The 22,777-nt window shown below is 36.5% G+C and overlaps 1 protein-coding gene and 1 long non-coding RNA gene across 3 annotated transcripts in view; one reads left to right on the top strand and one right to left on the bottom strand.

Moving 5' to 3' along the window:
* Positions 1-97: 97 nt before the first annotated feature.
* On the bottom strand, positions 98-4,901 carry LOC106054727 (uncharacterized). The gene is made up of 2 exons (XR_008779532.1): positions 4,804-4,901; positions 98-1,283 (listed from the first exon to the last, which is right to left on the bottom strand). It is a non-coding gene; the product is annotated as an uncharacterized LOC106054727 (long non-coding RNA).
* A 4,801-nt stretch (positions 4,902-9,702) lies between these two features.
* Positions 9,703-22,777, top strand: part of LOC106054712 (BTB/POZ domain-containing protein 17-like) — a 43,382-nt gene continuing 30,307 nt past the window's right edge. The window contains exon 1 of one of the 2 annotated variants that reach the window (XM_013210701.2): positions 9,703-9,859. The gene's annotated coding sequence lies outside the window, so the exon portion shown is untranslated. Of the gene's footprint in view, positions 9,860-17,153; positions 17,356-22,777 lie in introns of those variants that run through there. The other variant, XM_013210703.2, reaches the window with a different exon arrangement.

Genomic DNA, 22,777 nt, shown 5'->3' with positions numbered 1-22,777 from the left:
TTTCCATGATCCGATAGCATTATTCATTTTACTCATTTCTAGCTCACTTCCTTGTTATCATTAAGCTTCCAAAACTTTTTAATTAAAAAATATTCTAGGAGAGAAAGAGTTAATACTTTGTGACTCAATAGCTCAGTTTCTGAACTGTATAAAATAAACATGTTAGTTCCCTGAACATTTGTTACTTGTCCTTCAAAAATTGTATCCAGTTGGTCATCTGTCCAAATATGCTGAAGAAGTCTTGCCAATGATTGTTAGAGACTTGGCCAGAATCAGATCACAGTAGGCCTTCCTTTCTGGGATATCTTGCTAAGGTCTTCAATACCATCTCTTATAACCTCCTCTAATCAAGAACGCTGTTTGTCATCTCTTTGCTGTGCCCTCATCCCTAGCCTCACTCTAAAAGCAACGTAAATAAATGTCTCTCATGCCATCATTTCTTGCCTTGTCTTGGCAGCTAATCTACAAGCAAAAGAAATGGTTCTTCATTGTTTTTCAACAATATAAAAACATGGTGGCTGAGTGGTTAAGTGGCTTCTGAACCAAGAGGTTCCAGGTTCAAATCCTGGTGGACTGGGATTTTTTATTTCAGGATCTTTAAGGCACATCTGAGTTCACCCAGTTCTAATGGGTACCTGACAATAGTTAGGGAAAGCAAAGATGGTTGGTTGTTGTGCTGGCCAAATGACACCCTTATTAACTATGGGCACAGAAGCCGATGACCTTTACAACATCTGCCTTAAAGATTGCAAGAACTGAAAACTTTACTTCCACGTTTATTCGAGGCAGCGAAAAGTGAACCGCAAGTGAATGTGGCAATACTTTAACCAAGACTTAAGCTTCCATCATCAGCTATATAGATCACAAGGTTAGAAAGGGGAACTTTACTTTTTATTTTCTTTATTCTTCAATCAGGTCATCGTCTTGTTCATGACAAACGTAACTTTGCCATCTCTAAAGCTAACTGTTGCTCTGTGACACTGAAAATCAAACATTCCAAGAGTTCTCTCGCTGTGCATGTAGTGAAGAGGAGCATCATCAGTTGTACTTATCACAGTCTCTGCATCAGATAGCGGTCTCGGTAGTACCATGCGAAAACCTTCAGCAAGCTATTTCGTGACCTCAATAAACACTTCCTCAGCTGTCACATTCCTTAAGGCTTTCAAAACTTGGTCACCTGTACCTAGAGTCTGACTAAAGCAATCATTTGACATGGAGAGGAGTTTCTCTGGAACATCCACAATTAACTTCAGTTTGTCAATACAGATTTTCACATGAGGAATCTGGAAAAATCAAAGAAAGAAAAGACAAATTAATGTATAAATGATATCTTTAAAATTACATTCATTTTATTTGAAAGTTATCAATGTGGTAGAAATATTACAAATGACCATTTCCAGATGTTTCAGCTTCCTCATGTTATTGTAGATCAATGTCAGCCATGTTAACATCTTTTCACAAAGTCCTGATAATATGTAATTTTAAATGTTAAACAGGGTTGAAACGAATAAAAGGAATCATTTATAAATTAAAATAATGAAGTTGATGAATCAACTGTAAATGCTATTATCTAAAACTTTCAATTCCACACGAATTTTAGGTTGCGACTAGTTTTGAATCGACGACAGCCTAAACTGCATCTCATTACAGTATTTTGAAAGTATATAAAATATACTAAATAGGTACATGGCATAGTAGCATGACTAGCTTGACATGGCTGTAATTATATTCTTTTTAAGTAATGTCTATAATTTATAAGATAAGATAGACCTAGATAGATCTAGAGATGTAATTATTCTAAATTTATAAACTTAAGTTGTTGATTTGTTTTAAAAGTTTTTTTAAAATCTAGCCTTAGACTTGACACTGTCTAAATAACTTTGAAGCTAATTTAGATCATAGAGTTAAAGGATCTAGATCTAGAAGTACTTTATAATTGTAAAAATAGAATAGTATAGCTATAGATCAAAAATATCTCTAGGTTTATATCTAGATATTGAGAATATTTAATCTAGATTTAGTCTAGATAGATCTAATTTAAAATCATGTATCATTTACTACTCTAGACATTAATATGGATAATAGTCAACACTATTTAATATGTATTTTAAGTACTATGGTATCATGACCTAAATCAAAAATTTTTAAAACATTCTTTACTTGGATATTTTTAGTGATGGGAACTAAACTAAATTTAAAAAGTTAAACTGAAACTAAGTTTCAACTAAAATAAAGTAGTTAAACTAAAAGTTTGTCATGAATTTCAAAATATACTTAAACTAAACTAAAAAAAAACAAAAAAAAAACTATTACAAACTTTTCATAACTATTTATTTGGGGGGGAGGGGGGGTTGATCCTAGAACTAGCTAATCATTTGACTGTATGTCTACGGTTTGATCTTTTAACATTGTAGAAATATTTATTCATAATAAAATCAGTAACAAGAAAGATGTTTCTTACATATAACATTATTGCACACTAGAATTTTGAAATAAAAAAAATGTACAGAATTAAATGCGACCAAGTCTAAATAAATATGTGTGCACTTGTATTTTAGCCTTGAAATAAAACTTCTTTTTTTTTTTTCATTCTTTTAACTGATATAACAAAAAATCTTACTTATACAGGTTAAGTTTAAAATCTCATTAATTATAATAGAAATTTAGAATTTCCCTTTTCTAGTAACCAAAAAAATAATTGAAACAAAATTGTGGGAGTATTATGAAACATTTGAATTGTGTAGCTATTTCAGTGTTAAGTACATGGTTCACGAACCATGCCAATGTGTTATTTTCTTGTCTGACCACTCAACGTACAACACTATTGCATAATTGTTAAATGCGCAAGGAAAAAAAAATGGGGGATGGTCCTGTCATTATGGACTGCACACTACAGTACACTAGGCCGCCTACATGTATACATCTATCTGACCAGGTTGTTGAAATTAGTCGGACACACAGTCTATTTACTTTTTAAGCGGGTAGGGTGTGTAACTATTCTATAGTAAAGATAGATGTACATGCTTGAATAACCATGCCAGTGTGTTATTTTCTTGTCTGACCACTTGACATTAAGCAAACACAATTGCATAACTTGTGATGAAAAAAACACAGGGTAGTCGTGTAGTATCATTGACTACATATGTACAGCACACTAGGCCTACATGTGGACGTTTATCTGACCATGTTGTTAAAATCAGTCTACTAAGTCTACTCACTATTTGGTCAGGGAGGGTGTGGATTAAGATATTTTTTTCTAGAGTTGGTTATCCTAATGCTATTAGATCTATATAGGCATAACTGTAAATTTAGACCTAGATCTCCATAATAAGTCTCAAGACTAGAATATATTATACGCTTTAACTTCATCTAAGGGTTAAGCTACAAAAAGGGTGTAGGCCTACTTGATGTTCCTGCAGTTAATAAATTATTGTTTGTCGCAAATAAATTGATTGAAACCACCAAATATTGACCTAACACGCTTATCAGAAATTAAACACCAAATGTGAGAGAAAACAATTCGGAACAACCCCATTCATAATACTGCTTAGAAGCTTTTGGCAAAAATGTTTAACAGCATTTTATAATACTGCTACTTTCAAGACTCCCATAACTTCTACCAGCATCTTACTTTACCCTATTCAAATGCAGACAGACAAAATAGTTTTTAACTGCATCATAATTTTTGATAATCAAAGTTGTCGATAACAAGTGATCAAAAAACAGGGATATGCCTTACAACTACTACCACATGTTTTACAAATTGTAATTAAACTTTATAGTTAGTCACTAAAAAAAAAAAAAACTATGATATTAACTATACCTTTTTTTCTCAAGTTAAACTTTGGCCTAAATTAAATATTTTTAGTTAAACTAATAGTTTCTAACTTTTTAGTTAACTTTTGCCCATCACTAGATATTTTCCAAATGGGTATTGAACCCTTTTGCATGCAAACAAACTCAGACCCCAATCACAGGCTAATCCATACTAATACAGGAGCAGCTTATTGGAATATCCACAAACAAGGAACTAAAAGTACTGTTTGAACAAGGATGCCACTATTTCTGGTTACATAAACATATTCCAAAGTTATATTGTACATTACATACATCATATAAATTGTAAAGAAGTTGTTGACTGCTTTTCCATCTTCTTATTGTGGTACAACGTGGATTCATTGCCATGAATCTCATAGATTACAGACATAACTTCAAAAAAAGAGATAATTACCTCCTACACAGTGAACTTCATCACACTTAAAAGAGACTATTACAGAAATTTGTCCTTGTTGAGCAGGCAGCAGGGCATGAATTATTAAATACTATTTTTTTTTTATATTAAAATCTCATCTCAATTTTTTAAATTAAAAAAGTATATTTTAAACAAAAGTTATCTCAATAACCAAATAGATCTGTCTTAGACAAGATGTTTGTTTTTTTTTAATTTAACATTTGTTACTTAGATCTAGTACTAGAAATAGAAATCTTGGCTTTAGATTCGATCTACATGATCTAGTCAACTATCATTAACTATAAATGCATTTGTGGAGATCTCTAGATTAGTCTAGGATTATTAGCTCTACAAGTTACAACATAACATTGTCTACATGATTGATGTCCACATCTTTGCCAGTCTTTGGCTTTGGCGTTTGACTTAGGACTTAGCCGTACGGCCTTATCTTATAAGTTAGATCTAGGCCCCGGTCTGCGGGCAAATTTTGAATACAGAATAGATATCGACAATCTAGAACTCTATAAATAATATATTAATAGTGGTAAATAGTACACTAGATCTACACTTACCAGACTAGGTTTAGGCTTAGGGGTATGCCTACATGATACATCCTACATCTATCTACTCAGAGTCGAAAAAATATTAAATAAAGCAAATTGACCTCCCTTATGTATATTGACTCTTTATCAACTTTTTCTTAACAAGAGTTCCTGTGATGCTGTCAGCTTAAGCGTTTTAGGCACCTTTAATAATATTAATGAATAATAATAATAACTAGATACAGTTGCAAACATGTTGCAAATTACAAACAGAAATAAAGAGCACGGAAATGGTTATTATGAAAACCAATGACTTAGCAGCACTTAAGTCACTAATTTTCATGTACTAGATTGACACATTGATACGCATAGGTTCAAATTGTTTGGCTCTTATTAAGAATAAACTTCTGTATTTTATTATTATTAAATAATGATATGGTGAATTATGCCATAATTTATGGTGTAGATCTAAGTTGTTGTTTTTTTAAATATTACCCCTAGACTAGACTAGAGAGCATTAAAATGTGTTTAATTAGGTAAAAAACATTAGTTCTAAATGTCAAAATTAACAGTACAATAATCATTTTAATGATGAATAACTACTTCATATTATAGATTCAGGTCAATGGTTCCAACGTACAGAATAAAACGCGACCAAGCTGTAGGCCTACACACAACATCGAAGTCTAAATACTAGATCTAAAAAAAAAAAAACACACGAAATCTCTGAGTGTAAATCAATCATCTCTTATAAGAACATAAGAGAGATATGGAACATCAGAAACGTCATAAAAATTAATAACAAAGTAGTGGAACTCAATTAGTCGTTCTACATTAAATAAGAGTTTCGCTCGATCGTTTCCTTTCCATACACAAAAATTATAAGAACTACATAGAAGTATGATGGAACAAATCTATACACTGATTCTTAAAAGCCAGTTGGTTGTAGAAATATATTTACAAGCTAGACAGTTCACATTCTATATAGGTATTTTGGTCTAGTTATATGCTAAAGTCAATAAATAAATTAATTTACATGCTGGTTTTCTAAAAATGAGGATAGTCCAACAACGCGGGTGAAGACCGGGGGTAGTGATATTCAATATAAACTACTAAATAAAATTATACTCTTAATATTTAAGCTGTAAAAAATGTATTTACCTGCAGTCATACGAAAACACGTGGTGTAGAACCAGGCACAAAAAGGGAGTCAAGACGAACAGTCACTACAGTGACCAGAGATGCCCAGAGATGAATGGACAGTGTTTACGTTGTTTTGCCTTTTATGCGCTGTCACAAGACGCCATCTAGGGGAAAAAAGCTCATGTGGATATCGATGCGGCCGGTGTGGCCTGAACACGTATCCACGCCACTATATTAACTTAGTATTAGGATCTACAATGTAGGATCTGTAAACATTTTTTGACACGACGCTCAGATGGCCACTTTTATAAAATAGAGAATATTATAAAACATTTAACAATTTAATAAGTGGCATTCACGAGGCCTTTTAGGTGACCCTAATGGCCCATTTGGGTACCGGCTAAGCCGGTCATTTGCTTGAATGCCTATATAGCCATTCCGCACCTACACAGAAGGATGTATAATTTTGAGTGTGATGTAGGAGTGAATGCACATTTCTTGTTCCATAGGCTAGGACAAATGTGTACAAATGGCCCTTCTTCCCTAGTGTCAGGTTATGATGTATTTAGGTTGTTCAATAGCTAACAAAATTAAGGTCCCGAGGTTTAACCTGACAAAAACATCCTTCACACCCAGTCGTACATAGAGCAACCAGCTATGTGGATGAGTTTAATTAACAAAATAATTAATTTAATTGTATGATACTGATATATGCGTATGTACAATAAGAATGATAGAATGATGAATAGATAATATATATATATAATATATATAGATAGATAGATATGAATTCAATAACTACACATAAGCAACTTGCTACTACTACTAAGTTGTCACCATGGTTTCATAGTAAACCAGACGCTGACCGAATGGACGTCACAATACTGTCGACATCGGCAATGATAGTTAGATCTCAACTGATACTTATAACAATAGAATGGGCCACTTCCCTTGTTTGTTCGTACTTATAACAATAGAATGGGCCACTTCCGTTGTTTGTTCATACTTATAACAATAGAATGGGCCACTTCCCTTGTTTGTTCGTACTTATAACAATAGAATGGGCCACTTCCCTTGTTTGTTCGTACTTATAACAATAGAATGGGCCACTTCCGTTGTTTGTTCGTACTTATAACAATAGAATGGGCCACTTCCCTTGTTTGTTCGTACTTATAACAATAGAATGGGCCACTTCCCTTGTTTGTTCGTACTTATAACAATAGAATGGACCACTTCCCTTGTTTGTTCGTACTTATAACAATGTATTGATGACGAAGTGATACGAAAAGCTGGGTGCCAGGTCATCCACTGTGGTATTAGCCTCAGACGCCTTGGCTGGTTTGACCACGTTCATAAAATGCCAGAAGGTCAAATTCCACAAACATTCTGTATGGCAATCTAAAACAAGGCAGTAGAGTTGCAGGTCGCTCAGTTTTATGGTATACGGATGTATACAAACGCGACATGAAGCTCTTCAAAATCGACACTAGCAGCTGGGAAGAGGTGGTACTGGACAGATCCACATGGAGAGAGAGCATAAAGGAAAGACACTCCTTGCAGATGTCATACACAAAAGTAGTAGAAAGAAGGGTGAAAATGCAACGGCGCCAGGTTTATTACATATGCCCAACCTGTGACAGCAGCTGTGTGTGAAGGATTGCCCTCTACACATCACACACGTATGTTATAATTTTGACCAGACAGATTCCTATAACACAGAAATGCTTTTAATTTTAGATCACATCCCAAACAGTCAATCCAGAAAATCTAATTTGAAAAGAATGTTTTGTTTCGTATTTTAAAAAGAAGTAAAAGTCTAAAAATAATTTAGGCTCATGTATGTAAAGGAGGCTCGGTGGCTGAGTGGTAAAGCGCTTGTCTTCCGAACCAGGGGTCCCGAGTTTGAATCCTGGTGATGGCTGGACTTTTAATTTTCGGATTTTTTGTGTGCCTCTGTGTCCACCAAGCTCTAATGGGGAAAAGTAAAGGCGGTCGGTCGTTGTGCTGGCTAGAAACAGATGACCATTACATCATCTACCTTATAGATCACAAGGTCTGAAAGGGGTACTTTACTATGTATGTGATTAATTATCTACTGAAGAATACTCCATATAAAAAATAAGTTAATTTTCCGGTAATTTCAGTAGCGAATTTCACTAATTGAAAAATATAAATACGATACGTATGTCAGATGATGGAAAATATATACACTTGAATATATACACTTCTTCAAACTTACCAAAACTAAGACTGCAAAAGACAAGCACCAACAGTATTTGGATTCTCATGGTATAGCTTATATAGCCTACATGTAGTTTTGTTCAACTTTTCATGCAGCCGTGGTACAGACTAATAAGAATATACATTAGACGAGGCAGAGACTGAACTCTCTCAACCCATCTCATGACGTGTGTACCTAATTAAAAATAAGTTCGTGATTTACTGGCGATTTATCTTCTTATATAATACAGACGTTACTTCAAAATAGAAGATGATTACGTCCTACACGTCATGCATTTAGTCATGCATATTAACCAATGACTTAAATTCTGCCATCACTGGTTTTCCTAGATAGCTCAGGCAACCCATTCCATGCTCTAATAGCACTAGGGAAGAAGGAGCATTTGGGACCAGGAATGTGCCTTTACCTTTGTGTCTCTCTGAGTATTTTATTAAATTTTGTTTTTGTATTTGAAAATTATGGTTTTGTAATTGTTGTAGAGTTGCTACTTTACTTTTGAGTAATGAAGGCTTTCTAAATTTAGTGATTTCACAAAAGGTGTTACAAATGTGAATATTCGTTTGTTATGAATCTCACTGCTCTATTTTGTGTCTGTTCCAGTTTCTTAATGTTTTCTTGAGTTGAGGGGTCCCAAACAGAAGATGCATATTCTATTTATTTATTTTTTCTAATACAAAATCTTAATTTTCACTAATTACCCTTATTCCCACCCAGACTAGGCCCCGCGCAATCAGTTTCTCATAGGACCCCGCTATTGTTAGGACCGGCCCTGCTGTCCTGAGGCTCAATAGAAATTCAGATTCACGTTGAATAGTTGCATTTATCCGCTTTGAAACCGTTTAGTTAAGAATCATTAGATCATTCAAATGTTTGGAACTTGAAAAAGACAGTGTAGAAAGGCGCAGTGGTTGAGCGGTAAATCGCTTGGCTCCCGAACCGGGGACCCGGTTTCGAATCCTGGTGAAGATTGGGATTTTTTATTTCGCGATCTGAGTCCATCTAGCTCTAATGGGTACCTGACCTTAGTTAGGGAAATGTAAAGGCGGTTGGCCGTTGTGCTGGCCACATGACACCCTCGTTAACCGTAGGCCACAGAAACAAATGGCCTTTACATCATCTGCCCTATAGACCACAAGGTCTTATCTTATCTTATCTTCTTATCTTATATAATACAGACGTTACTTCAAAAAAGAAGATGATTACGTCCTACGTGCCATGCATTTAGTCATGCATATTAACCAATGACTGAAAGGGGAACTTTACTTTTTTTTTAAGACAGTGAAATTATGGAATGTAGAGGCTTCGAGTGTGAAGCACTGTCGCAAATTCTTTCAAGTTTCTGGGGTTATATTTTTTACATTAAGTCAGTTCTATATCTATACTTGTATCTACTTATCATAAGTTAAGTAGTTTTAAGATCAATGACTGATAAAAGAAACAAAAATGCCAGATATTATACCTCCCCCCCCCCAAACGTATTGGTCCCACTGAGTTTTAAAAAAATCTAGATCTAGTAGAAAATACCCACAGCTGGATGCACTGGGTAAGCAGACGATTGTGTTGTTCTAAAAGCCACCGACACACTCAGTCACTCACACACCAATGTTTTATTGATCGCCTCGTCTTGTCGCTGCTGTATTGTTAGCAGACGTGTGTGTGACCAGACTTGAAAACCATAAAATACGGACGGATTACAACTTGGTGAGTACATTAAAATGTCTACACCTGTAGAAAGCTTCGTTCATTAAATCTTTATTTTGTTAGTTGCTTTTTTTTTTTAAATTGTAAACATACCATATCTTAGCTAGACTAGATCTTTAATATAGATCTAGACTAGATATCTAGATCTTGGCCTAGTTCTAGATCTAGATTATATCTAGTTAGATCTAGATCTGGATCTATGGGTTTATAATTTGACTCGTGATTAGAAGGTAATATTATGTTCATTGATGGGGCATCCTAGTCATACCAATCTTATCTTATCTTATAAAATACAGACGTTACTCCAAAAAAGAAGATGATTACGTCCTGCGCGTCATACATCTAGTCATGCGTGTTAACCAATTAACCAATGACTTAAATTCTGCCATCACTGGTTTTCCTAGATAGCTCAGGCAACCCATTCCATGCTCTAATAGCACTAGGGACTTCTTCTTCTTCTTCGTTCTCATTGTTATGTTGGGGCGTTCATATGACTAGACCAATACATGAGATGAACTGCGCAGTGGTTTCCAAATCAGGGAGCTCTCCATATAGATCTAGTTATATAATCTGCCGATATGGAGTATCACCAGAGAATGCTGACCACGTCCTCCAAAACTGCTCTCTTTACCAAGAGGCCCGTATAAGACACTGGCCCCAAAACACCCCGATAGAAAGAAAACTATATGGAGACTAACCAACGACTTAAATTCTTCCATGTTCTAGCCGTTTTGTCTAAAACCAAAGCATAATACTCTACCTATTCTAGAATAGAGTAGATGAGCATCTAGATAGATATAGATATAGATCTAGATTAAGTCCATAAGACCTTAGTTTACACAAAATAAATGAAAATGTTTTAAGCTACTTTTATAGATCTGTATAATATAAGATTTATAAATGTAATAATAATAATAATCTTTATTATCCGTAAGGAAATTTGTCTTACAATTTGTGCGTTACACCAAACAAAAAACATTATAACGTAGGCATACGTTTAGGGTTACGAGACTATGTCCTCCTTTTTCGGGGGTCGTGTCATCGGTCCGGCTAGAACAATTTTAGATCTATATTTCTAGATCTTATTCTTATCTTATAAATAATAGACTTTTATTTAAAAAAAGATGTTATCTTTCCAAACGTGATAATGTCCAGCTTTTCAGCTTTTGTTTATAATAATAATAATAATAATAATAATGCTAGTCTTCGAGTCCGAAGATTAGTGAGGAACCCTGCAGTATTTCCCGTGGCTGCGCAGTCCCAGCCGTGACCTACATATTTTGCCACATCCAGGGCAAGCACAACCATTGTCCACAGGCGGTCGATTTAGATTTTCTTTTCGCCGTCTGCGTTTGTCCTCGGCAGCAGATTTTCTTTTGGTCTCAAATGTGTATCCCGCGGCCTTCGTGAGTGACCTCCAGCTGTCTCGTTCTGAGGCCGCATGCAACCAGGTGCTCTTTTCTATGTCAGCCAAGGAAAGTTAACGCCTAAGCTGGTCTTTGGAGCCTTTCCGTGGGGCGCCTCTGTTACGTCGACCACCTTTTCGCTCACCAAAAAAGACTGCCTTTGGCATACGTTCGTCTCCCACACGGGATACGTGCCCTACCCAGCGCAACTGTCGGACCAAAAGAAGTCCTCTCTATACTGTCCATACCGGCGTTGTTTACTGCTATGATATATCATTAATTAATAGAACTTCATATCTTCTGGTCTAATTACAAAACACTCCATTAACAAAGTAAGATCAGAAGTATGAAAACTTTACAGCAAGACTTTAGTGTTCACTGTTTTGATTTGTTAAACCTCTTTGTAATGAGTGGCACTTGATAGTGAACCATAATACACCTAGCAGCCACCAATTAATTAACGTTGCTGGCTGTTGTCCTGTTTGTGTTTACTAATTAAAATATATATTCAAATACTTATTGGCTGAGCGGTAAAGCGCTTTGCTTCCGAACCGAGGTCCGGGGTTCGAATCCTGGTGAAGACTAGAATTTTCGGTATCTTTGGGCTTTTCTGAGTCCAGCCAGCTCTAATGGGTACCTGGCATTAGTTGGAGAAAAGTAAAAGCGGTTGGTCATTGTGCTGGCCACATGACACCCTTGCTAACCTGGTTAACAAATAACTTTCACATCATCGGCCTTATAGATCACAAGGTCTGAAAGGGGAACTTTTACAATTTTTTTTGTTATTTATTGAAAATGTCGCGGCAGCCTGAGAGCTAGTAGTAATCTAAAGAGGAAATGTACATTCTCAGATCAAATGAAGGACCATGTATCACGTGATTGGTGGGGGGCGTACTGAAAATCAGGCTAATTGTGTTGTTTGTGATTTGTACATGTTGGTTGCTAAGGAGCGCTGATTTAGAGCGTCTTGTTGCTAGCGAAAAAAAACGAAAATGTGTTAAGAACTCGCGCTCTTCTTTTGCAAAATCCATGAAGATTCCTGCTTCTAAAGCAACATTAGCACACTGTCACACATCATCAGTCTTAAAAGTCAATGGACTGTACTAATAGTCAAATACAAAAGATCGTGTGCTAAGAAAAATTGTGTATAGGTATAGAAAAAAAAGAGAAAAAGGCTACAAGGCTACGAAGACGAATGCAAGACATGCCAAAAATGAATTTGAATATTTAGAAGTGGCATTCTTCCACGTCGGATAAAACGTATTATTTTAGAGTCAATGGCCGACATATTCTCTTTCTCTCCGTAATTATTTACCACATTCTGGTGGAATCAACGTTGGTATCGTCAGTTAGGAGAGAAAGAGTTAATAATAAGATTAACAGAGTGAAGAAAAAAAATAGTCACAATTCTTACCGCGTTGTATATAACATTGTTACAATATATAATACGCAGTTGGCGACTGGGTTTGCGTAGTCATGTGAAACACTGCACTCATCCTTACTGTTCGGAATCGAAGACATTACCATTATAAAAAATAACTCATGTCCTTGGATTTCTACATAGGTCTGTGATACTAATGAGCTCCTAAAACTAAGCCATGTTTTAGTTTCGTAATAAAAATGTCATGGTCGACATTGTAAAAAGTGAAACTGAAATTTCCTGTTATATTTAAATAACGTACATTCCGCTATGTAAACAAATGAGAAGCAATGAAAATGCATTGGAAATAATCCTGCTCGTGATATGCCTATGTTTGCGCACTGTGTCTAGTGTCACTGGTAAAAATAGTGACCGTAATACTGTATTTTACATTTTTATATTACATATGAATTTGTTGAATATAGCCACTCTCCGTGTTTTTTCAAAGACATTACTGTCAGAGATGTAGTGACCTCTCCATTGCTGGGGGAAAGCCTGGGCGGTAAATTTGCTAGTGCTGGGCTGCCCACACGTCAGCACACGCCTCTCTTCCATACTGACCGGGTCCAAAGGGATGGCAAGCCATCACAATTTGGGGACATGTGGCTGCAGGAGTTTGCCAGAGAGCAGCAGTCTTACTACTGTCCCCCCTCCTACGGGGCTCCAGGACCGGATTTTCTGTTAGGGTTTACTCCCATAGCCTTAGACCTTACAGAGACACACACACAAGGCAATGCGGCTATTGACCTATAGCTAGGGAGTTTGGTTTGTGGGCAACAGGGCGTGTCCGCACGCCGACGGGCCATGCCTGCCTCACATCTTGGGGCCAAACGTCCTCCGAGACCCTTGCAGTTTAGCCTGAGGCTTCGCAGCTTCAGTTTCCATCTGTCACCACGAGAAGGTACTGCATAGGACTTGCTGTGGAGAGGCTATGTTCTGTTAAGAGAGACTTACAAAATTGCTCCCCTTGCACAGATGCTAGCCAGCGGTGGCAACAAAGGTGTTAAGCTACCACACTAGACGCTTCACACAGCCATTGGACAGACAGTTGAATATAGAGCATGAAAGTATAAACATAGGAACACTAGCTGTGAGACGACCGGATGTACTGGCGAAGGAGGGAACGAGATTCGGGTCATTATAGCAATCCACTATAACTGTCTGTCTGGTAAAAATGGAAATAACTTCTACATATTAGAGATATAGTTGTAAGTGTGGAGTTCTTTCCCTAAGATAAGCTCTGTTTTTTTTTTTTAAACTCTTTCTCTCGTTTCGAAGGAATTCTTCATTTTGCTCATTACTATTTCACTTCCCTGTTATGATTGGGCTTCAATAGCTTTGTTGTTTGTTATCAGAAAATGTTGTATTTGGTAAAGAATTAAAGGGGAATGCATGCTCTTTTTATATAACACAAAGTCATGTTTATAAAATTAAACATTAATTTAATTTAATGAGGTCAAATCAACGATGGTATCGTCGATTAGGAGAGTAAGAGTTAAGGAATATTTTTTCAAATATTTTGCTTGTTGACGTCTTGGTTGTCCTGTTAAGTTTAGTCATTTTTTAAATTCTTTTTAATCACGTAATTATTTCTTCAAATTAAATTACTATATCAGTATTTTATTGTTTACAGAGAAAAATAAATGTAGTCTGAATTAAAGCTTTAAGCTTTGTTTTAATATCATTTTTTTTTTTTTGTTATCGTGTTGGGTTGACGCCCAATACATTAACCCATAAGCCCGGCCCTGCTAATTACATAGAACAAGGCGTGTGGTTTGCTCTCTAACAGGTCATGTCTGATACAATCCAGTCTCTAAATATTCCTATGACTTAAGATAAAGTTCAATCAATAGATGACGTCAAGGAGAAAAGAGAGGGGGGGGGCGTCTGTCGGGCATCGATCTCAGCTCCACTCTGTTCCCTCTCCCTTTTTTCCCTATACCAGACTGACCAGACGCCGTCTTCTGTTTGTTTTCAAACCGCTTCATTATTGTTTTGTTCAGTGGTCATTATGTCTCTGTGTGTGTCTGTGTATGTGAGAGAGAGAGAGAGTGAGAAAGAGAGAACTATTATTGTTATTATTGTCATGATAACTTGCCAACGCAGCAATAAGCTGTTCAGACTTGCAGATGGAGGCAAGCTGCCATTGGCTTAAAGTTCCGAAATTCTTAGACTCAACTTTTGTGTCAATGACAAAGAAGAACTAGAAGCCGCGGTACTGAGACGAAACTTAGCTGTTATCACCGACAGCTTTCTAATAACAATTACAACAGCCTGTTTTTAAAACTTTTCATTTAGCATAAACAAGCTTATGTTACGTTGTAAGTATAAGATAAGAGCTAATACGTTTTATCGGTACTCATAGGGGGCCCCAGCTCGCGTCAAATTTGATTACGAGCCTCACACAAACACAAAGATGCCACCCCCCCACACACACACACACACGGCGTCAGCGAAAATATAGTCATTGCCCTTGATTCCGCACTGATCTAAATGCGAATACACAACATGCGAAAAGTTGGGTGCTTGGTCGTTGTACTGTCAACATGACACCATGTTTGCTTAATTGTTAGATCTAAGGGATAACATCACTGAACAAGTTCTTGGCTTTAAGAATGTTAAGATGTGGAACAAAAGATGTCCCTAAAGTGACATTCTGACATCTCTTCAATGCAGTGGCGTAGCTAGGGAGGGATTTGGGGGCCCGAGGGGCTTGACCTATTTAGGTGCACCTTCATTTTCATCATGACATGAGATAATGGCTATATTTAATGTAAAAACAAATTTCGGACACTCATTTTGGGCCCCCCCTCAAGTGGGGACCCGGGGGAAATTTTCAAATTTAGCCCCCCCCCCTCCCAGCCACTGCTTCAAAGACTCCTCTTATTCTGGCGTGGCCAATAGACAATGTTGATTCCAACGTCGTTTTGCGTATCTCATTAACCCTGTTACCAGTGAATCCTGCTATCCCACTGACCTACATAAACAGGAAAAAAAAAAGATTGACCTTCATGTCACAGTGACTTAAATGTGTGCTTTAAAAAAAAAAAAACGGGCTGACAATTGAGGGCGACACACAACCCTTAGTGCTGGCTTTTAGTAGATCTCTTTAACGCAAGCCCATAGACTTGTACTGCATTGTATTTAAGCTCTTAAAAGCATTTCTTAACGAGCTCTAGGCTTGGGGAGAATCGAGAGAGCTGAACTAAATGTACTTAAGTCAGCACAAGCTACAACTTAGGTGACCCTTCTTTCTTCCCCCCTAAATATTTCAGGGATATTTTCAATCATATAGAAGAAATAGCAAAAGAAAAATACATGTTGTAAATAACGTGGGCGTAGCCAGTGGTGGGAAGTTGGATAAATAAGTGGCCCCCGTACCTCTTAAATAGCTTAGGGCCTTTTCAAGGTTAAATCCGGCACTGAGAGCATAAAGAATCTCTAGTGGTACCGAATATCTTCTCTTTTTTTTAACGCAAATCAATGATGATGAGATTAATTAATTAAAAGACTGCCGAAGGCAGTCGAGCTCTAAGTTTGAAAAAAATCCTGTTTGAGCTTCAAACAGTAAAAAAAAAACCTGTCTGAACCACCGTTCTGTCTGGGAGAGACTCGAGTCAATGCCTATGTAAAGCATTGCTGTTTCCAATGCCTTTGGCAACCCGGACGCATGCTTGGCTGGTCATGGCCGAAGGCCGAGAGCACCGGGAGCCTCCACCATTTTCCTTCGTTGTACCAAGCTAACCGTGGGGGACCCGCCATTTATGTTACGTTTCCTTGAGGAACGGCGCATGGATTTGTGAGAGCTTCGTGGGGACTCTTTTTGCAACTCCGCCCGTGCAAGAGGTGGACTCTCGTCTACCCGTGGGCATCCCCACGGGAGTTTTGTTTCCCCATTCATTTAGCCTAGCTACCCCCTCAAGTAACCGTTTCCACCCGGGTGCCACGATGAGGCAGAACAGCGTACCCGGGTCTAATTGCAGACTTACTTAAGACTTAGATCCCGCATTGTATAATGCCATCTGACTTACTGATAAAGTGCTACGTACAGGCCTATCGTTTTTTAAGCGCCTACCTTTTTATTTTTCATTAAAAAAAATATTTTGTAATGAAATTGTCAACTCGAGTCAGCTGGAGAATGTAGATTTATATCCCCCCCCCCCCGTTTAGTATAAAAAAAAATTGGACTCCTCCCCAAGGTCAGTCAGAAAGGAATGCTAGGAACTGGTCAGAAGTTATGCGGCCATCAAATGGTTCGTTCGATAAAATGGCACGTGAGAGAAACAAAACAAAAACACGGGGACACACCTTGACGATATGTTCTGTATTCTTTTTTACAAACAAATGTAAGGAGTTATCCCCCCTTTTGATTGTATTCCTATGTAATTTAGGTCAAGTGCTAAAAATAGATGTACACTTTTTTTTTTTTTAATTTTAATATAAATAACTTATTTGGTTGGGTTCCTTTCTTTTTCGTAAGGTGTACGTCGGAATGGAATGCACTGTTCAGATATAGGTTAGATTCTCAAAACTAGTTTAGTTGTTTGTTTGTTTTTTAAATTAAATTCTTCACCAGTTACCTTTAAGAGCTGGTCTGTGGATCTAGAATCTAGATATAGTGACTTAATCTATGTCACCTGTCAAGACTCGGTTTTTACACTGTTTAAGTGGTAAGTTTTGACTTAGAATCGATTTATATCATTAACTGAATATAATATGCATTAATCATTAAAGCCTATTTCATATTTTGTTACTACTATAATATCCTAACTAAGTAGACCAGCTATTGCTTTCGACCACTCCATTTATATAAAAGATTGTTTCGTATACAAACATAGCAACACATTGTAAGAGGGACCAGTGTTCAGTAATTTGTAACAGTATTGGTGACGTAAGTTAGTAGGCTACTAATTAGTTAATTTTGTTTTATATAGCAGAAAAGGAACTAAAGCCTATCATATTCAGGTAAATGGCAGTGATTAGTGTTATCTTCCCTTAGATTAGCTTTGTTTAGGAAAAAAAAAAATTTTTTTCTATTGCTTCTTTCAAAGCTTATATCAACTCACTCTGTCTGGTAAAAAGTTTGTACACAGTACACTTTCTTTCCTTAACACTCATGCTCGGATCAATTTGAGACTTTGTACAATTATTTATCGGCTTTGACATGACATGAATCAATATAAAAATCTAACTAATTATTCAATTAATTACTGGTAATTAATAATAATTTTTTTTTACCTAGAAGGGATTCACAGATACGGATAATACAATATTTCTCCCACGCCTATTCTCAGATCAAATGAAACTTTAATCAGTTAACGATACATAAATCATTTTAAAAATTAGCTAATTAGTCGATTCATTATTGGTAATTAATTATTTCGTTTGATATCCAAAAAAAGGAAATAACTAATACAATATTGAAATATAGTTTTCTCCTCAGATAAGCCAAGTTTAAAAAAAAAGATTTTTAAAATATATTTTGCTTGTTTTAAATTTAGTTTTGTACACGTCATCATTCATTCAGTGCCTATGTTTCAATCACTTTTGGTGAACATGTGGGCTAGAGATATCTGGGAGAAGGTTTGCGTGGTGCATTTTAGCTCTCTTTGCGTGGTGCATTTTAGCTCTCTTTGCGTGGTGCATTTTGGCTCTCTTTGCGTGGTGCATTTTGGCTCTCTTTCCATGGTGCATTTAGGCTCTGTTTGCGTGGTGCATTTTGGCTCTCTTTCCTTGGTGCATTTAGGCTCTGTTTGCGTGGTGCATTTTGGCTCTCTTTCCTTGGTGCATTTAGGCTCTGTTTGCGTGGTGCATTTTGACTCTCAGCCAACACAATTCGGATCTAGTCCGGATTCGAACTCAAGCCCCCTTGACAGGTGGCCAAGTTGCGAGCTTCTCGAGTCACTGTTGAACTATTGTTTAAACAAAAGAATCACAATACAATACTTTCATTGATATAGTATGAATGGATGTTGCGAAGTAATACTAAGTATAAATTAATTTAAAATATGCTTGTTCAATTCTTCCTATCCTAAACCGTTGGCCCTAATTTATTTTATTTATTTTTAATCTGAATTAAAAGCATTCTCAATAACGAGGGAAGTGGCGATTTCCTAGTATATTAATAGACACTCTACCGGGTCTACTTAATCATCAGTTACATAAGAAAGGGGCCTTTACTATTTTCAGATTTATTTTGTTAGTTTAGACGCAACCAGTCAATCAGGATATTCATACAACTCTCTACCAGTCATAGAACCTTATAAAACTGTATTTTTTTGTTGAACTGACCAAGGCAGCTACTGCATCTGAAACATAAGAATAAAGTTGTTTTATTTTTAAATATAGGCGCTTACATTGTCTATGATGATTAATTTGACATCACGTTAATAGTCTGTTACAACTTAATTTATCTACACACTGCCTGTCAGTGTGTAGGCTCTGACAAGTCTTAAATAGCACTGTATGTGTGTGTGTATCCTTTAGGCGCCTTTTGCAATTACCATTAATTAATGAATTTGTTGACCAAAAACTTAATTAAGTAACACACCAATTAGTGAGAATTTAAGTTGATGTACAAATAGTGAGAATTAAAGCCAATGTATAAATAGCGAGAATTAAAGTTAATGTACAAATAGTGAGAATTAAAGTTGATGTACTAATAGTGAGAATTAAAGCTAATGTATAATGTTTAATCCAATGAAACTGTACCTTGGAGCTGCCCTGAAAGTGTTAAGTTTCCTTTTTCTCCTTTCCGTGGAACATTAAAATTACTTTAAAATTGGCTCAAATCTTCAAGGCATTAACAGTTATAATGTGTTCTATGATATCCAGTTTTGTTCTGTTTCCAAACAATATAGACATGTAATCAGTGGCGTAGCTAGGGTGGGGAGAAGTAGGAGAATTTGAAAATCCCCCTGGCCCCCACTTGAGGGGGTCCCCCAAATGAGTGTTAGAATATTTTTTTTACATTAAATAATAAGCCATTATCTCATGTCATGTTGTCGAATGTCGAAATGCAGGGGTTCCAAAGAGGTCCAGCGCCCCCCCCCCCCGGGCTGTTGACAAATTCCTAGCTACGCCACTGCATGTAATTAGGTAACTTCGTATCCCATTCTGTATTGCTGTAACTTAAAGTGTGACTATAATGAAGACCTAGCAATGAGAAAGGGGAGAGATACTGTTTGTTGAAAAAATTAACCTCTAACCAGACGATACTTTTTGTAACTTAATTTGACACAGAAGAATGTAAAGTTGGACTGGGGCGTAAAAATATCAATAAAACAAGAAGACGAATTGTCGCTTGAGGGTTTGTGGCGATACTTTGAATTGATTCGCTCGATTGCTTTCCCTTTGTTCAACGTGTCTATTGCTTTGTGTGAGATAAGCTTCGTTGACACACCCTTTTATTATTAGTATTATTATTCACAATTGAGATCTCTAAAATGAGTCGATCTTTCAGCAGTCACCGAAAGATCAACATAAATTAATTTTATCTTGCAATCAGAAGTCTCGGCTGTGAACTGGACATTCCATACCTTTGGGGAGAGACTTTTCATGTGGTGGACTTTTCTGGTACACTTCCCTTTAACTATTTTTACAAAGCTTTTATCAAGTCACTCTGTCTGTCTGGTACAATGTCTGTCCACGTTATTTCTCCCACTTCGAATTCTCGGTTCAAACTGAAACTTTGCACACAATTATTTTCTGTTCCTAAAACAAAAGTATGGATCAATAAAAAAAATCAACTAATAAATAAATTAATTAATTAGTAATTAGTTTGATTTTGAATAAGCGAAATACATTTAACAGTATTGACAGATACGGCTATAAATATACATCTATTCCCCTTAGATAAGCTTTGTAGTTTTTTTTTTTAAGTTTTTATTTTTTTTATTTTTATTGTCAACGTATAAGATTAAAGAGATTATAATATAATTGGAAATGGGGTGGGGCAGTTGTCTTATAAACCATGGAATTTGAGTTTAAATTCACTATATTCTTTAGTATCGTGAAATTTCTGATGTCTTCTGTGGTGCTAACCTTGAGAGACATCTGCCATGCTTAAATAGTACGATTTTTTTTTTCACACTGTGCCATGTTAGAAGCACACAACTATCGTGTCACTTACTGGACAGCCACGTTCAACTTGGCAGGGGAAGTAAGCTGTGCTCATTTGTTGACAAATTTTGCCTTTTTTTTTTTTTTTTAAGCTCCGAGGTCAACTTCTCTTAACCTTGCCGACCTTCGTCGTCTCAAGTTTATTTGTGATTTAAATTGAAGCTAAATCAAGCACGTTCAAAGGGAAGTAATTAATTTCCTGATAAAGAAGGAAATTGCCAGTGTAGGTTAATTTGACATCACGTTAATAGCCTGTTTGCTTGTTGGTACAATATTATATCATCTTTAAAAAAAAAAATGTATAACATTGTCAACATATTGAAAGTGAAGCAGAAGTGGTTTATAAACAAACGATGTTAGTATTTTTTTTTGGTGTCACTATTAATTGCCATCATCACAATAATTAAAATCACTTAGTATAATCATCCCCCCCCCCCCAACCAATTGACATTTCAAAACGTGAGACCCGCTGCACATATCTGTATGAGAAAAAATCCCTTGCGGCCATGTTGACGTAGTGTGACTTGAATGACGACACAGTCACATTCTGTTTCATTTCATTTCCATTCCGATGTTTGATCATTTGCTGGAATGAATAGACCTCTGAAATATTTTCCCAGCTACGAACTCTAGGTGTGACTCATGCCTCAAACGTAAGGGGCCTTTGTAGAGTTACAGTTCACACCCCTGTGTACTTTCCTGGTTACCTAACTTGAAGTGTGAACTCTGAAGTAGATTTAACGCTTCCTTGGAGATCCGACCCAAATAGTATGCCTATTTATTTACATCTATCTATCTATCTATCTATCTATCTATCTATCTATCTATCTATCTATCTATCTATCTATCTATCTATCTATCTATCTATCTATCTATCTATCTATCTATCTATCTATCTATCAAATCTATCCATCTATCTATCTATTTATCTATCTATCTCTATCTATCTATCTATCAAATCTATCCATCTATCTATCTATTTATCTATCTATCCATCTATCTATCTATCTAATCTATCTATCTATCTATCCATCTATCTATCTATCCATCTATGTATCTCAATCTATCTAGATATCTATCTAGATTATCTATCTATCTGTCTGTCTGTCTATCTATCTAGATATCTATCTATCTATCTATCTATCAAATCTATCCATCTATCTATCTATTTATCTATCTATCCATCTATCTATCTAATCTATCTATCTATCTATCTAATCTATCCATCTATCTATTTATCTATCTATCCATCTATCTATCTATCCATCTATATATCTCAATCTATCTAGATATCTATCTAGATTATCTATCTAGATTATCTATCTATCTGTTGCATGATGCACATGTTGTGGTTTCCTCTTGAGACGGGGCAGAATCTGGTGTGACTGATCAAGCCAGTTCTGGAGTGGCAGAGTTTGTCACAGTTCGTGCATGTGTATGCTTCTGTTTTAGGGCAGCTTCTTCTTTCTCTTGACTGATGCAGCTTCGTTTCTTTTGCTCTCGGCGAGGTTCATACCAGCACGTACTGTCTGTCTCCATGATGTCCCTTCTTGGGCTATCTCCTCCCACATACTTTGGTCGATTCCATGTGCTACAAGACTAGTCAATCAATTTGTAATCAATATATTAAAACGTATGCAATCAATATGTAATCATTGAGCTGCATCTATATCATGTCACTTTTTTGGGGGGTGTAATATTACTCATAGACTTTGGTTCTGTTGATCTAGGATAGCGGTTCTCAGCCTTTTCAGCTCGGCGACCCCTTTTTACAATTGCCCATTCTGACGCGACCCCCCCCCCCGCTTTGCACATACACAGGAATAGAAGAATAGACAAAACAATCCAGTTTTTCGATAGTTTTTGGCGTCCCTTGGCAAACCGTCAATCGACTCCCAAGGGGGTCGCGACCCACAGGTTGAGAACCCCTGATCTAGAAAGATAATTGCCATACCCCCCTCCTCCTCTGGT

Source organism: Biomphalaria glabrata, chromosome 8 (genome assembly GCF_947242115.1).
Source record: "Biomphalaria glabrata chromosome 8, xgBioGlab47.1, whole genome shotgun sequence".
NCBI classification, from domain to species: Eukaryota; Metazoa; Mollusca; class Gastropoda; family Planorbidae; genus Biomphalaria; species Biomphalaria glabrata.
This window is presented reverse-complemented; position numbering and strand designations above follow the sequence as displayed.